A 16,660-nucleotide genomic window follows, 5' to 3' on the forward strand; every position below is an offset into this window, starting at 1 on the left:
CATCCTACTACAATTCATCCTACTACAATTCACCCTACTACAATTCATCATACTACAGTTCATCCTACTACATTCACCCTACTACAATTCATCCTACTACACCACCCTACCACAATTAATCCTACCACAATTCATCCTACTACAATTCACCCTACTACAATTCATCCTACTACAATTCACCCTACTATTCACCCTACTACATTCATTCTACCACACCACCCTACTACAATTCATCCTACTACAATCACCCTACTACAATTCATCCTACTACAATTCACCCTACTACAATTCATCCTACCACAATTCATCCTACTACAATTCACCCTACTCAATTCATCCTATTCACCCTACTACTCACCCTACTACAATTCACCCTACTACAATTCACCCTACTACAATTCACCCTACCACAATTAATCCTACCACAATTCATCCTTACAATTCACCCTACTACAATTCATCCTACTACATTTCACCCTACTACAATTCATCCTACTACAATTCACCCTACCACAATAAATCCTACCACAATTCATCCTACTACATTCACCCTACTACAATTCATCCTACTACAATTCATACCTCATCCTACTACATTTCACCCTACTACAATTCATCCTACTACAATTCATCCTACTACAATTCATCCTACCACATTTCACCCTACTACAATTCACCCTACTACAATTCACCCTACTACAATTCATTCTAATTACAATTCATCCTACTACAATTCATCCTACTACAATTCATCCTACTACAATTCACCCTACTACAATACATCCTACTACAATTCACCCTACTACAATTCATCCTACTACAATTCACCCACTACAATTCACCTACTACATTCACCCTACTTCACCACAATTAATCCTACCACAATTCATCCTACGACAATTCACCCTACTACAATTCATCCTACTACATTTCACCCTACTACAATTCACCCTACCACAATTAATCCTACCACAATTCATCCTACGACAATTCACCCTACTACAATTCATCCTACTACAATTCACCCTACTACAATTCATCCTACTACAATTCACCCTACTACAATTCATCCTACTACACAATTCATCCTACTACAATTCACCCTACTACAATTCATCCTACTACAATTCATCCTACTACAATTCATCCTACCACAATTCATCCTACTACAACCCTACTACTAATCATCCTACTACAACCACCCTACTACAATTCATCCTACTACACCCTACTTCATCACCTACTACAATTCACCCTACTACAATTCACCACAATTAATCCTACTACAATTCATCCTACTACAATTCACCCTACTACAATTCATCCTACTACAATTCATCCTACTACAATTCATCCTACTACATTCATCCTACTACAATTAATCCTACCACCTTCACCCTACTACAATTCATCCTACTACAACCACCCTACACATCCTACTACAATTCATCCTACTACACCACCCTACTACAATTCATCATACTACAGTTCATCCTACTACATTCACCCTACTACAATCATCCTACTACATTCACCCTACCACAATTAATCCTACCACAATTCATCCTACGACAATTCACCCTACTACAATTCATCCTACTACAATTCACCCTACTACAATTCACCCTACTACAATTCATCCTACCACAATTCACCCTACTACAATTCATCCTACTACAATTCACCCTACTACAATTCATCCTACTACAATTCACCCTACTACAATTCATCCTACCACAATTCATCCTACTACAATTCACCCTACTACAATTCATCCTACTACAATTCACCCTACTACAATTCACCCTACTACAATTCACCCTACTACAATTCACCCTACTACAATTCACCCTACCACAATTAATCCTACCACAATTCATCCTACGACAATTCACCCTACTACAATTCATCCTACTACATTTCACCCTACTACAATTCATCCTACTACAATTCACCCTACCACAATAAATCCTACCACAATTCATCCTACGACAATTCACCCTACTACAATTCATCCTACTACAATTCACCCTACTACAATTCATCCTACTACATTTCACCCTACTACAATTCATCCTACTACAATTCACCCTACTACAATTCATCCTACCACAATTCACCCTACTACAATTCACCCTACTACAATTCACCCTACTACAATTCATTCTACCACAATTCCCCCTACTACAATTCACCCTACTACAATTCATCCTACCACAATTCATCCTACTACAATTCACCCTACTACAATACATCCTACTACAATTCACCCTACTACAATTCATCCTACTACAATTCACCCTACTACAATTCACCTTACTACAATTCACCCTACTACAATTCACCCTACCACAATTAATCCTACCACAATTCATCCTACGACAATTCACCCTACTACAATTCATCCTACTACATTTCACCCTACTACAATTCATCCTACTACTACTACAATTCATCCTACTACAATTCACCCTACTACAATTCATCCTACCTACTTCATCCTACTACACCACACACCTACTACAATTCATCCTACTACAATTCATCCTACTACAATTCATCTACTACAATTCATCCTACTACAATTCACCCTACTACAATTCATCCTACTACAATTCACCCTACTACAATTCATCCTACTACAATTCATCCTACTACATTCACCCCTACTACAATTCATCCTACTACTACCCTACTACAATTCATCCTACGACAATTCACCCTACTACAATTCATCCTACTACAATTCACCCTACTACAATTCATCCTACTACAATTCACCCTACTACAATTCATCCATACAATTCACCCTACTACAATTCATCCTACTACAATTCATCCTACTACAATTCATCCTACTACAATTCATCCTACTACAATTCATCCTACTACAATTCACCCTACTACAATTCATCCTACTACAATTCACCCTACTACAATTCATTCATCCTACTACAATCACCCTACACCCTACTACAATTCATCCTACTACAATTCATCCTACTACAATTCATCCTACTACAACCACCCTACTACATTCATCCTACTACAATTCACCCTACTACAATTCATCCTACTACAATTCATCCTACTACAATTCATCCTACTACACCACCCTACTCAATTCATCCTACTACAATTCACCCTACTACAATTCATCCTACACAATTCACCCTACTACTACTACAGTTCATCCTACTACAATTCACCCTACTACTACAATTCACCCTACTACAATTTCCACCTACAATTCATCCTACTACAATTCATTCATCCTACTACAATACATTCATCCTACTACAATTCATCCTACCACAATTCATCCTACTACATTCACCCTACTACAATTCATCCTACTACAATTCATCCTACTACAATTCATCCTACTACAATTCATCCTACTACAATTCATCCTACTACAATTCACCCTACTACATTCATCCTCATCCTACAATTCACCCTACCTACACCATCCTTAATTCATCCTACTACAATTCATCAATTCATCCTACTACACCAATTCCTACTACTCATCCTACTACAATTCCTACTACTACAATTCATCCTACTACAATTCACCCTACTACAATTCATCCTACCACAATTCACCCTACTACAATTCATCCTACTACAATTCACCCTACTATTCATTCATCCTACTACAATTCATCCACTACAATTCATCCTACTACACCATCCTACTACTCACCCTACTACAATTCATCCTACTACAATTCACCCACTATTCATCCTACTACAATTCATCCTACTACAATTCACCCTACTACAATTCCTACTACAATTCATCCTACTACAATTCAGCCCTACTACAATTCATCCTACTACAATTCATCCTACTACAATTCACCCTACTACAATTCATCCTACTACACCATCCCTACTCATCCAATTCACCCTACTACAATTCATCCTTCATTCACCCTACTACAATCATCCTACTACACCACCCTACTACAATTCATCCTCATCCTACATTCACCCTACTACATCCTACCACAATTCATCCTACTACAATTCATCCTACTATTCATCCTACTACAATTCATCCTACTACAGTTCATCCTACTACAATTCACCCTACTACAATTCATCCTACTACAATTCACCCTACTACAATTCATCCTACTACACCACCCTACATCCTACCATTCATCCTACTACAATTCACCCTACTACAATTCATCCTACTACAATTCACCCTACTACAATTCATCCTACTACATTCACCCTACTACATTCATCCTACTACACCCTACTACAATTCATCCTACTACATTCACCCTACTACAATTCATCCTACTACAATTCACCTACTACAATTCATCCTACCACAATTCACCCTACTACAATTCATCCTACTACAATTACCCTACTACAATTCATCCTACTACAATTCACCCTACTACAATTCATCCTACTCACCCTACCTCATCCTACACAATTCACCCTACCACCCTACAATTCATCCTACTACATTCACCCTACTACAATTCATCCTACTACCTACCACAATTCATCCTACTACAATTCATCCTACTACAATTCATCCTACTACAATTCATCCTACTACATTCACCCTACCACAATTAATCCTACCACAATTCATCCTACGACAATTCACCCTACTACAATTCATCCTACTACCATTCACCCTACTACATTCATCCTACTACACCACCCTACTACAATTCATTCTACATCCAATTCACCCTACTACAATTCATCCTACTACAATTCACCCTACTACAATTCATCCTACTACAATTCACCCTACTACAATTCATCCTACTACAATTCATCCTACTACAATTCATCCTACTACAATTCATCCTACTACAATTCACCCTACTACATTCATCCTACTACATCCTACTATTCATCCCATTCACCCTACTACAATTCATCCCTCATCCTACCACAATTCATCCTACTACAATTCACCCTACTACAATTCATCCTACTACAATTCACCCTACTACAATTCATCCTACTACATTCACCCTACTACAATTCATCCTACCACAATTCATCCTACTACTACAATTCATCCTACTACAATTCATCCTACTACAATTCATCCTACTACAATTCATCCTACTACACAATTCATCCTACTACACCACCCTACTACAATTCATCCTACCACAATACTACAGTTCATCCTACTACATTCACCATCCTACTACAATTCATCCTACTACAATTCACCCTACCACAATTAATCCTACCACAATTCATCCCTATTCATCCTGCATTCATTCTACCAGTTCCCTACTACAATTCATCCTACTACAATTCATCCTACTACAATTCATCCTACTACACCACCCTACTACATTCATCCTACTACAATTCACCCTACTACACCAATTCACCCTACTACATTCATCCTACTACAATTCATCCTACTACAATTCATCCTACTACAATTCATCCTACTACAATTCATCCTACTACAATTCATCCTACTACAATTCACCCTACTACATACCACATTCATCCTACTACAATTCACCCTACTACATTCATCCTTCACCCCATCCTACTTAATCCTACCACAATTCATCCTACTACAATTCACCCTACTACAATTCATCCTACAATTCACCCTACTACAATTCATCCTACTACAATTCATCCTACTACAATTCATCCTACACAATTCATTCCCTACTACAATTCATCCTACTCACCCTACTACAATTCATCCTACTACAATTCACATTCATCCTACCACACCATCCTACCAATTCACCCTACTACAATTCATCCTACTACAATTCACCCTACTACAATTCATCCTACTACAGTTCACCCTACTACACCATCCTACACATTCACCCTACTACAATTCATCCTACTACATTCTACCCAATTCATCCTACTACACCATCCTACTACAATTCATCCTACTACATTCATCCTACTACAATTCACCCTACTACAATTCATCCTACCACAATTCATCCTACTACCTACAATTCATCCTACTACAATTCATCCCTACTACAATTATCCTACTACAATTCACCCTACTACAATTCATCCCTACTACAATTCACCTACTACAATTCATCCTACTACATTCCTATTCATCCTACTACAATTCACCCTACTACAATTCATCCTACTACAATTCACCCTACTACAATTCATCCTACAATTCATCCTACTACATTCATCCTACTACAATTCATCCTACTACAATTCATCCCTACAGTCATCCTACTACATTCCTACTACAATTCATCCTACTACATTTCACCCTACTACAATTCATCCTACTACAATTCACCCTACTACAATTCATCCTATCCTACACATTCATCCTCTACATTCATCCTACTACAATTCACCCTACTACAATTCATCCTACTACAATTCATCCCTCACATTCATCCTACTACACCACCCTACTACAATTCATCCTACTACAATTCACCCTACTACACCACCCTACTACAACCACCCTACTACAATTCATCCTACTACAATTCACCCTACTACAATTCATCCTACTACAATTCACCCTACTACAATTCATCCTACTACAATTCATCCTACTAATTCACCCTACTACAGTTCACCCTACTACAATTCATCCTACTATTCATCCTACTACAATTCATCCTACTACAATTCATCCTACTACAATTCACCCTACTACAATTCATCCTACCAATTCATCCTACTACAATTCATCCTACTTCACCCTACTTCAATTCACCCTACTACATTCATCCTTCACCCTACTACAATTCATCCTACTACAATTCACCCTACTACAATTCATCCTACCACAATTACACCCTACTACAATTCATCCTACTACAATTCACCCTACTACAATTCATCCTACTACAATTCACCCTATTACACCATCCTACCACAATTCATCCTACTACAATTCATCCTACTACATTTCACCCTCACTACAATTCATCCTACTACAATTCACCCTACTACAATTCATCCTACTACAATTCATCCTACTACACCACCCTACTACAATTCATCCTACCACAATTCATCCTACTACAATTCATCCTACTACAATTCACCCTACTACAATTCACCTACAACACCACCCTACTACAATTCACCCTACTACAATTAATCCTACCACAATTCATCCTACTACATTCACCCTACTACAATTCATCCTACTACATTTCACCCTACTACATTCATCCTACTCATCCTACTACAATTCATCCTACTACAATTCACCCTACTACAATTCATCCTACTACAATTCACCCTACTACAATTCATCCTACTACAATTCACCCTACTACAATTCATCCTACTACAATTCACCCTACCACAATTAATCCTACTACAATTTAGTTCCTACAATTCATCCTACTACAATTCATCCTACTACAATTCATCCTACTACAACCAGTTCACCCTACTACAATTCATCCTACTACAATTCATCCTCACCCCTACAATTCACCCTACTACAATTCATCCTACTACATTCATCCTACTATTCATCCTACTACAATTCATCCTACTACAATTCACCCTACTACAATTCATCCTACTACAATTCATCCTACTACAATTCACCCTACTACAATTCATCCTACTACAATTCATCCTACTACAATTCATCCTACTACATTCACCCTACTACACCCTACTACAATTCATCCTACTACACCATTCCTACTACAATTTCATACCAGTTCATCCTACTACATTCACCCTACTACAATTCATCCTACTACAATTCACCCTACCACAATTAATCCTACCACAATTCATCCTACATTCGTCCTACTACAATTCATCCTACTACAGTTCATCCTACTACATTCACCCTACTACAATTCATCCTACCACAATTCACCCTACTACAATTCATCCTACTACAATTCACCCTACTACAATTCATCCTACTACAAACCTACTTCAATTCATCCTACTACAATTCATCCTACTACATTCATCCTACCTACTACAATTCATCCTACTACAATTCACCCTACTACAATTCATCCTACTACAATTCCCTACCACAATTAATCCTACCACAATTCATCCTACTACAATTCACAATTCATCCTACTACATTTCACCCTACTACAATTCATCCTACTACAATTCATCCTACTACAATTCATCCTACTACAATTCATCCTACTACAATTCATCCTACTACAATTCACCTACTACAATTCATCCTACTACATTCACCCTACTACAATTCATCCTACTACAATTCACCCTACTACAGTTCATCCTACCAATTCATCCTACTACAATTCACCCTACTACATTCACCCTACTACAATTCATCCTACTACAATTCACCCTACTACAATTCATCCTACTACAATTCATCCTACTACAATTCATCCTACTACAATTCACCCTACTACAATTCATCCTACTACAATTCATCCTCACCCTACTACAATTCATCCTACTATTCACCCTACTACAATTCATCCTACTACAATTTCACCCTACTACAATTCATCCTACTACATTCACCCTACTACAATTCATCCTACTACAATTCACCCTACTACATTCATCCTCATTCACCCTACTACAATTCATCCTACTACAATTCATCCTACTATTCATCCTACCATTCACTACTACAATTCATCCTACCACAATTCATCCTACTACAATTCATCCTACTACAATTCATCCTACTACATTCGTCCATCCTACCAATTCATCCTACTACAGTTCACCCTACTACAGTTCATCCTACCACAATTAATCCTACTACAATTCATCCTACTACACCACCCTACTACAATTCATCCTACTACATTTCACCCTACTACAATTCATCCTACTACATTCACCCTACTACAATTCATCCTACCACAATTCACCCTACTACACTCATCCCACAATTCACCCTACTACATTCATCCTACTACAATTCACCCTACTACAATTCATCCTACCAATTCATCCTACTACATTCATCCTACTACAATTCATCCTACTACAATTCATCCTACTACATTCATCCTACTACAATTCACCCTACTACAATTCATCCTACCACAATTCACCCTACTACAATTCATCCTACTACAATTCACCCTCTACTCATCCTACTACATTCACCCTACTCAGTCATCCTACTACTATCCTACATTCATCCTACTACATTCACCCTACTATTCATCCTACTACAATTCACCCTACCCTACTACAATTCATCCTACTACATTCATCCTACCACAATTCACCCTACTACAATTCATCCTACTACAATCCCTCACCCTACTACAATTCATCCTACTACAATTCATCCTACACAATTCATCCTACTACAATTCACCCTACTACAATTCATCCTACTACAGTTCATCCTACTACAATTCATCCTACTACAATTCATCCTACTACATTCACCCTACTACATTCATCCTACTACAATTCACCCTACTACAATTCATCCTACTACAATTCACCCTACTACAATTCATCCTACTACAATTCACCCTACTACAATTCATCCTACTACAATTGTCCCCTCATCCTACAATTCATCCTACTACATTCATCCTACTACAATTCATCCTACTACAATTCACCCTACTACAATTCATCCTACTACAATTCACCCTACTACAATTCATCCTACTACAATTCACCCTACTACAATTAATCCTACTACAATTCACCCTACTACTACAATTCATCCTACCTACTACAATTCACCCTACTACAATTCCTACTACATCCTACCAATTCACCCTACTACACCATTCATCCTACTACAATTCATCCTACCACCCTACTTATTCATCCTACTACAATTCATCCTACTACAATTCATCCTACCACAATTCACCCTACTTCACACAATTCATCCTACTACAATTCATCCTACTACAATTCATCCTACTACAATTCCCTACTACACCACCCTACTACAATTCATCCTACTACAGTTCATCCCTACCTACTACAATTCATCCTACTACAATTCACCCCACAATTAATCCTATACACAATTCACCCTACTACAATTCATCCTACTACAATTCACCCTCTACAATTCATCCTACTACAATTCATCCTACTCATCTCACCAGTTCTCCTACACAATTCACCTACTACAATTCATCCCTAACCACATTCATCCTACTACACCATTCATCCTACTACAATTCATCCTACTACAATTCACCCTACTAATTCATCCTACTACAATTCACCCTACTACAATTCACCCTACTACACCCTACTACATTCATCCTACTACATTTCATCCTACTACATTCATTCATTCTACTACAATTCATCCTACTACAATTCACCCTACCACAATTCACCCTACCACAATTCACCCTACTACAATTCACCCTACTACAATTCATCCTACTACAATTCATCCCACTACAATTCACCCTACTACAATTCACCCTACTACAAATCATCCTACTACAATTCACCCTACTAAAATTCATCCTACTACAATTCATCCTACTACAATTCACCCTACCACAATTCACCCTACCACAATTCACCCTACTACAATTCATCCTACTACAATTCATCCCACCTCACCCTACACAATTCACCCCTACAAATCATCCTACTACAATTCACCCTACTAAAATTCATCCTACTACAATTCATCCTACTACAATTCACCCTACCACAATTAATCCTACCACAATTCACCCTACTACAATTCATCCTACTACAATTAATTCTACTACAATTCATCCTACTACAATTCATCCTACTACAATTCACCCTACCACAATTCACCCTACTACAATTCACCCTACTACAATTCACCTTACTACAATTCACCCTACTACAATTCACCTTACTACAATTCACCCTACTACAATTCACCCTACTACAATTCACCCTACTACAATTCACCCTACCACAATTCACCCTACTATAGAGAAGTAATATTTAAAAAAAGTAGTTTTGTGTATTGTGTTTTTTTCCCCATAGTAGTTTATGATGTGCAGAGACCATTAGATCTTAAGTGCTGCGGATTGAATTAGCCTAATGTGGCCGCGCTGTAATGCAATTTCAAATAGACATGAGTTAAACGCGAGGAAACTGCCTCTTCCATTTGGTTAGTTAAATATTAACAACCAAGCAGAGACAAAGTGCATTCTATTACAATTTACTCGGATTCATTCACTCATTCATAAAATGAAGAGAGAAAAGAGGGGGAGGGAGGGGGCCACATAGGCAGAGAGGTGAGATGGAGAGACATTGAAGAGGAACGTTGGAGTCCAACCAAACCCAATACCTTTGTCATCTTTGAGAAGATGTATGCCTGGAAGATGTACAGTATGTCTTGGCAGATCATTCATTGGTTTCATGGCCCATCTATCAAACTGTTTGTCCGTGCTGATTGGGTAGCCACTGTGCTAAGGAGACTGAAAATCTATTTGGAGCCGGGATCCCAATTGCCTTAGAGGAAGTGTGTGAATGCTGCAGGGGAAAATATGCTGTCTACAGCCATGCAAACTGACAACTCACTGATCCCTTCCTTTCTTCAGTCTCTCCCCCTCTCTCGCACTTTTGTCCCTCTCTCCCTGTATCAGTGTCTCTCGACTCATCTCTGCCTCTCTCTCTCTACTGTCCCTCTCTCCCTGTATCAGTGTCTCTCGACTCATATCTGCCCCTCTCTTCTCCACCAGGTCCCTCTCTCTTCTGTCCCTCTCTCCCTGTATCAGTGTCTCTCAGCTCATCTCTGCTCCTCTCTCTTCTGTCCCTCTCTCCCTGTATCAGTGTCTCTCGACTCATCTCTGCCCCTCTTCTCCACCAGCTCCCTCTCTCTCTCTTCTGTCCCTCTCTCCCTGTATCCGTGTCTCTCGACTCATCTCTGCCCCTCTCTTCTCCACCAGCTCCCTCTCTCTCTCTTCTGTCCCTCTCTCCCTGTATCAGTGTCTCTCAGCTCATCTCTGCCTCTCTCTCTCTCTCTCTCTCTCTCTCTACTGTCCCTCTCTCCCTGTATCAGTGTCTCTCGACTCATATCTTCCCCTCTCTTCTCCACCAGCTCCCTCTCTCTCTCTTCTGTCCCTCTCTCCCTGTATCAGTGTCTCTCGACTCATCTCTGCCCCTCTCTTCTCCACCAGCTCCCTCTCTCTCTCTTCTGTCCCTCTCTCCCTGTATCAGTGTCTCTCAGCTCATCTCTGCCTCTCTCTCTCTCTCTCTCTACTGTCCCTCTCTCCCTGTATCAGTGTCTCTCGACTCATCTCTGCCCCTCTCTTCTCCACCAGCTCCCTCTCTCTCTCTTCTGTCCCTCTCTCCCTGTATCAGTGTCTCTCAGCTCATCTCTGCCTCTCTCTCTCTCTCTCTCTCTCTACTGTCCCTCTCTCCCTGTATCAGTGTCTCTCGACTCATCTCTGCTCCTCTCTTCTCCACCAGCTCCCTCTCTCTCTCTTCTGTCCCTCTCTCCCTGTATCAGTGTCTCTCAGCTCATCTCTGCCTCTCTCTCTCTCTCTCTCTACTGTCCCTCTCTCCCTGTATCAGTGTCTCTCGACTCATCTCTGCTCCTCTCTTCTCCACCAGGTCCCTCTCTCTTCTGTCCCTCTCTCCCTGTATCAGTGTCTCTCGACTCATCTCTGCTCCTCTCTCTTCTGTCCCTCTCTCCCTGTATCAGTGTCTCTCAGCTCATCTCTGCTCCTCTCTCTTCTGTCCCTCTCTCCCTGTATCAGTGTCTTTCGACTCATCTCTGCCCCTCTTCTCCACCAGCTCCCTCTCTCTTTCTTCTGTCCCTCTCTCACTGTATCAGTGTCTCTCGACTCACTCTGCTCCTCTCTCTCTCTACTGTCCCTCTCTCCCTGTATCAGTGTCTCTCGACTCATCTCTGCCCCTCTTCTCCACCAGCTCCCTCTCTCTCTCTTCTGTCCCTCTCTCCCTGTATCAGTGTCTCTCGACTCATCTCTGCTCCTCTCTCTCCCTGTATCAGTCTCTCGACTCATCTCTGCTCCTCTCTTCTCCACCAGGTCCCTCTCTCTACTGTCCCTCTCTCCCTGTATCAATGTCTCTCGACTCATCTCTGCTCCTCTCTCTCTCTACTGTCCCTCTCTCCCTGTGTCAGTGTCTCTCGACTCACCTCTGCCCCTCTCTTCTCCACCAGGTCCCTCTCTCTACTGTCCCTGTCTCCCTGTATCAGTGTCTCTCGACTCATCTCTGCTCCTCTCTCTTCTCCACCAGGTCCCTCTCTCTACTGTCCCTCTCTCCCTGTATCAGTGTCTCTCGACTCATCTGTGCTCCTCTCTCTTCTCCACCAGGTCCCTCTCTCTACTGTCCCTCTCTCCCTGTATCAGTGTCTCTCGACTCATCTCTGCCCCTCTCTTCTCCACCAGGTCCCTCTCTCTACTGTCCCTGTCTCCCTGTATCAGTGTCTCTCGACTCATCTCTGCTCCTCTCTCTTCTCCACCAGGTCCCTCTCTCTACTGTCCCTCTCTCCCTGTATCAGTGTCTCTCGACTCATCTCTGCCCCTCTCTTCTCCACCAGGTCCCTCTCTCTACTGTCCCTCTCTCCCTGTATCAGTGTCTCTCGACTCATCTCTGCCCCTCTCTTCTCCACCAGCTCCCTCTCTCTCTCTTCTGTCCCTCTCTCCCTGTATCAGTGTCTCTCGACTCATCTCTGCTCCTCTCTCTCTCTTCTGTCCCTCTCTCCCTGTATCAGTCTCTCGACTCATCTCTGCTCCTCTCTTCTCCACCAGGTCCCTCTCTCTACTGTCCCTCTCTCCCTGTATCAATGTCTCTCGACTCATCTCTGCTCCTCTCTCTCTCTACTGTCCCTCTCTCCCTGTGTCAGTGTCTCTCGACTCATCTCTGCTCCTCTCTTCTCCACCAGGTCCCTCTCTCTACTGTCCCTCACTCCCTGTATCAGTGTCTCTCGACTCATCTCTGCTCCTCTCTCTCTCTACTGTCCCTCTCTCCCTGTGTCAGTGTCTCTCAACTCATCTCTGCTCTTCTCTTCTCCACCAGGTCCCTCTCTCTACTGTCCCTCTCTCCCTGTATCAGTGTCTCTCGACTCATCTCTGCCTCTCTCTCTCTCTCTCTTCTGTCCCTCTCTCCCTGTGTCAGTGTCTCTCGACTCATCTCTGCTCCTCTCTCTCTCTACTGTCCCTCTCTCTACTGTCCCTCTCTCCCTGTATCAGTGTCTCTCGACTCATCTCACCACCTCTCTCTCTTGAGTTTCTTTTCTTTTCTGTCTCCTATTCCCATCACTGACAGCAACTCAACTCATTTGACTGACAACTGTCGGCATGCGAAACTCAGGGGACATGTCAAAAGGAGAACAAACCATAGAGTGTGAGGAGAGTGTCAGGCTCCTGAGAAACATAGCAGTTATCCTGCTGGCACGGAGAAGCATCACGCTGCAGAGGTTAAAACACCAATTAGCAGTAGTTATTAAACCCACTCTCTCTCCAATTCTCTTTCTTCCTCTATCTCGTTTTATCTCTGTCTGTCTCTCTCTGTTCCCTCTATCTTTTGTGGCTGTACAGAGCTGTATAGGGAAGCAGTAAATGATGATGGTGGAGAGGTGAAATCTGGCATGATAAGAGATGTGAAGCCTGTAAGAGAGAGAGAATGAGAGAGCGAGAGCGAACGAGAGAGAGATGTGAATGTCTGCATACAGTAATTATCTCTCTCTCTCTCTCTCTCTCTCTCTCTCTCTCTCTCTCTCTCTCTCTCTCTCTCTCTCTCTCTCCAACAGGTTTGTTTTTTTTAGCAACAAAACTTACATGTACGCAAAACAGACAGAGTTGGCTTAGATTGTTGATAACATGTAAACTATATTTCATCCCCGGTGTTTTTTGAAAACATAAATACATTTGCACAATGAGCACGTGTTGTCTCTCAAATACATTGTTAAAGTTCTTGGTTAGCTAGCTAGTGGATTTGAGGTATATTAGCATAGATGTGACATCAGTCAAAACACTTAAAAAAAAGACATGGTATCACAAACAAGGCACTTACGATTCCCCACATGGTAGCTTCTTGTAATTGTTGCTAGCTTTCTGGCCATCCATTCTACAACAAAGGTCAAGCACTGTCTGAAGTGCCCGTTAACAGTGAGTCTAAAGCTCATTGCAGAAAAGGTGAGCCAACTACAGGTCAGAGCCATCCTCATCATCACGTCGTGTACGGTGGCCCTCCTGGGACATATAGGGCAAGTTGGACCTTGGGTCAATGGCCATGTAAGATCAACATTTCTAAATAATACAGTATGGGCTTGACCTTCTGCGGTGTACATTGCTGCTCAGAGAGACATCTACATCATTAAAACCCCACAAGTCTGCTATTTAGAATATTAAAGCTTCTCATCAATGAATATAACGCCTGAACGTGTACGGCGAGGCAGAGTACAGTATGTTCACCATCAAAGGGGAGAGCGTGTGATGTCTAGCATAGTATGTTTCCAGAATGTTCCCACAGTGTAGATCAGAAGAATGTAATGTATGTCAAATCAAATTTCAAATCAAATTGATTTATATAGCCCTTCGTACATCAGCTGATATCTCAAAGTGCTGGTACAGAAACCCAGCCTAAAACCCCAAACAGCAAGCAATGTAGGTGTAGAAGCCCGGTGGCTAGGAAAAACTCCCTAGAAAGGATGCGAAACCTTGAGGTGAGGCAGAATGACCCTGAACACAAAAACACACACGATTTTCAAGGATGTTGTTGTTTTTGTCTTGTCGTTTTGTAAAGAAACGACAGGAGCAGTTTGATGATAAAAGGATAGTAGATACAAAGATTGGACAAGGCGGCAGCTGTACATGGTTGTCATTTAAAGTCAACACAATCAGTTCCTCTTATCTCTAAAGAGAAAGATGTAAAATCGGGAAGAAATCTCAGTTCCAAATAACTGGCCGTCTTTTGAAAAGAGACTAATTTCTCTTAGGATCCGATTCAAAGAGAGAGATGTGTCTATAAGGGGTAAAACTGCATAACAGGTGTGTTTTGCGTTATGTTTTCTAGTATCTTACAAAAGCGAGGCATCTGGAAACTAGTGCAGTCTTTTTACGAGCCATTAAACTGAGATTACACCGTGTTCTCTCTTTGTGTTTCTCCATTTTACTGCCCAAACTGATGACAACAGTTAAACCACTAATTAGCTACAATTCTAACGGTAAGACTGTGGCGTCTCGAGACTTCTAGACAATGACAAGTAGTAAAGAACATCTCTGTCATTTCAGCATAAACATACAGATAGATTTCGTTGTCCATTGGTATATTGTCTTGATTGATTTGAGTGTACCATGTCAAGCCCGAGAGTGATATTGACAATATTATGATGAATGAGGGTTCTAAGACATATATTTGAGTAAGATATATCTGCTATCTGCTCCTGAATAAATGCACACAGCCAAAGATGTGTATGTACACACCAGTCGTTCTTATCCCAATAACATTTTGCAGCAAAAGACAACAAGTTCCTGTTATGGTTTCCAAGAGGAACTTGACACTGCAGAGCCTGTGTGCCTGTGGGAGTTGTTGCAGCGTTGCGCAGACATTGAGCAGAATCCCAGGAGGGCTGAACTCGACACTGGACAGGAACGGGCCATTCATTATGCAACCGACTTTCAACTTTCTGTGATTCAGACACTCTCAGCAATGCTACATTTACCTCAGGTGAACCAGAAACAAG

The 16,660-nt window shown here is 41.1% G+C and overlaps 1 pseudogene; it reads right to left on the reverse strand.

The window, feature by feature from the left end:
* The window catches only part of LOC135516439 (VPS10 domain-containing receptor SorCS2-like), a 473,003-nt pseudogene that overhangs the window by 203,182 nt on the left and 253,161 nt on the right, over positions 1-16,660 (reverse strand).

This window comes from Oncorhynchus masou, chromosome 27 (assembly GCF_036934945.1).
Source record: "Oncorhynchus masou masou isolate Uvic2021 chromosome 27, UVic_Omas_1.1, whole genome shotgun sequence".
NCBI classification, from domain to species: Eukaryota; Metazoa; Chordata; class Actinopteri; order Salmoniformes; family Salmonidae; genus Oncorhynchus; species Oncorhynchus masou.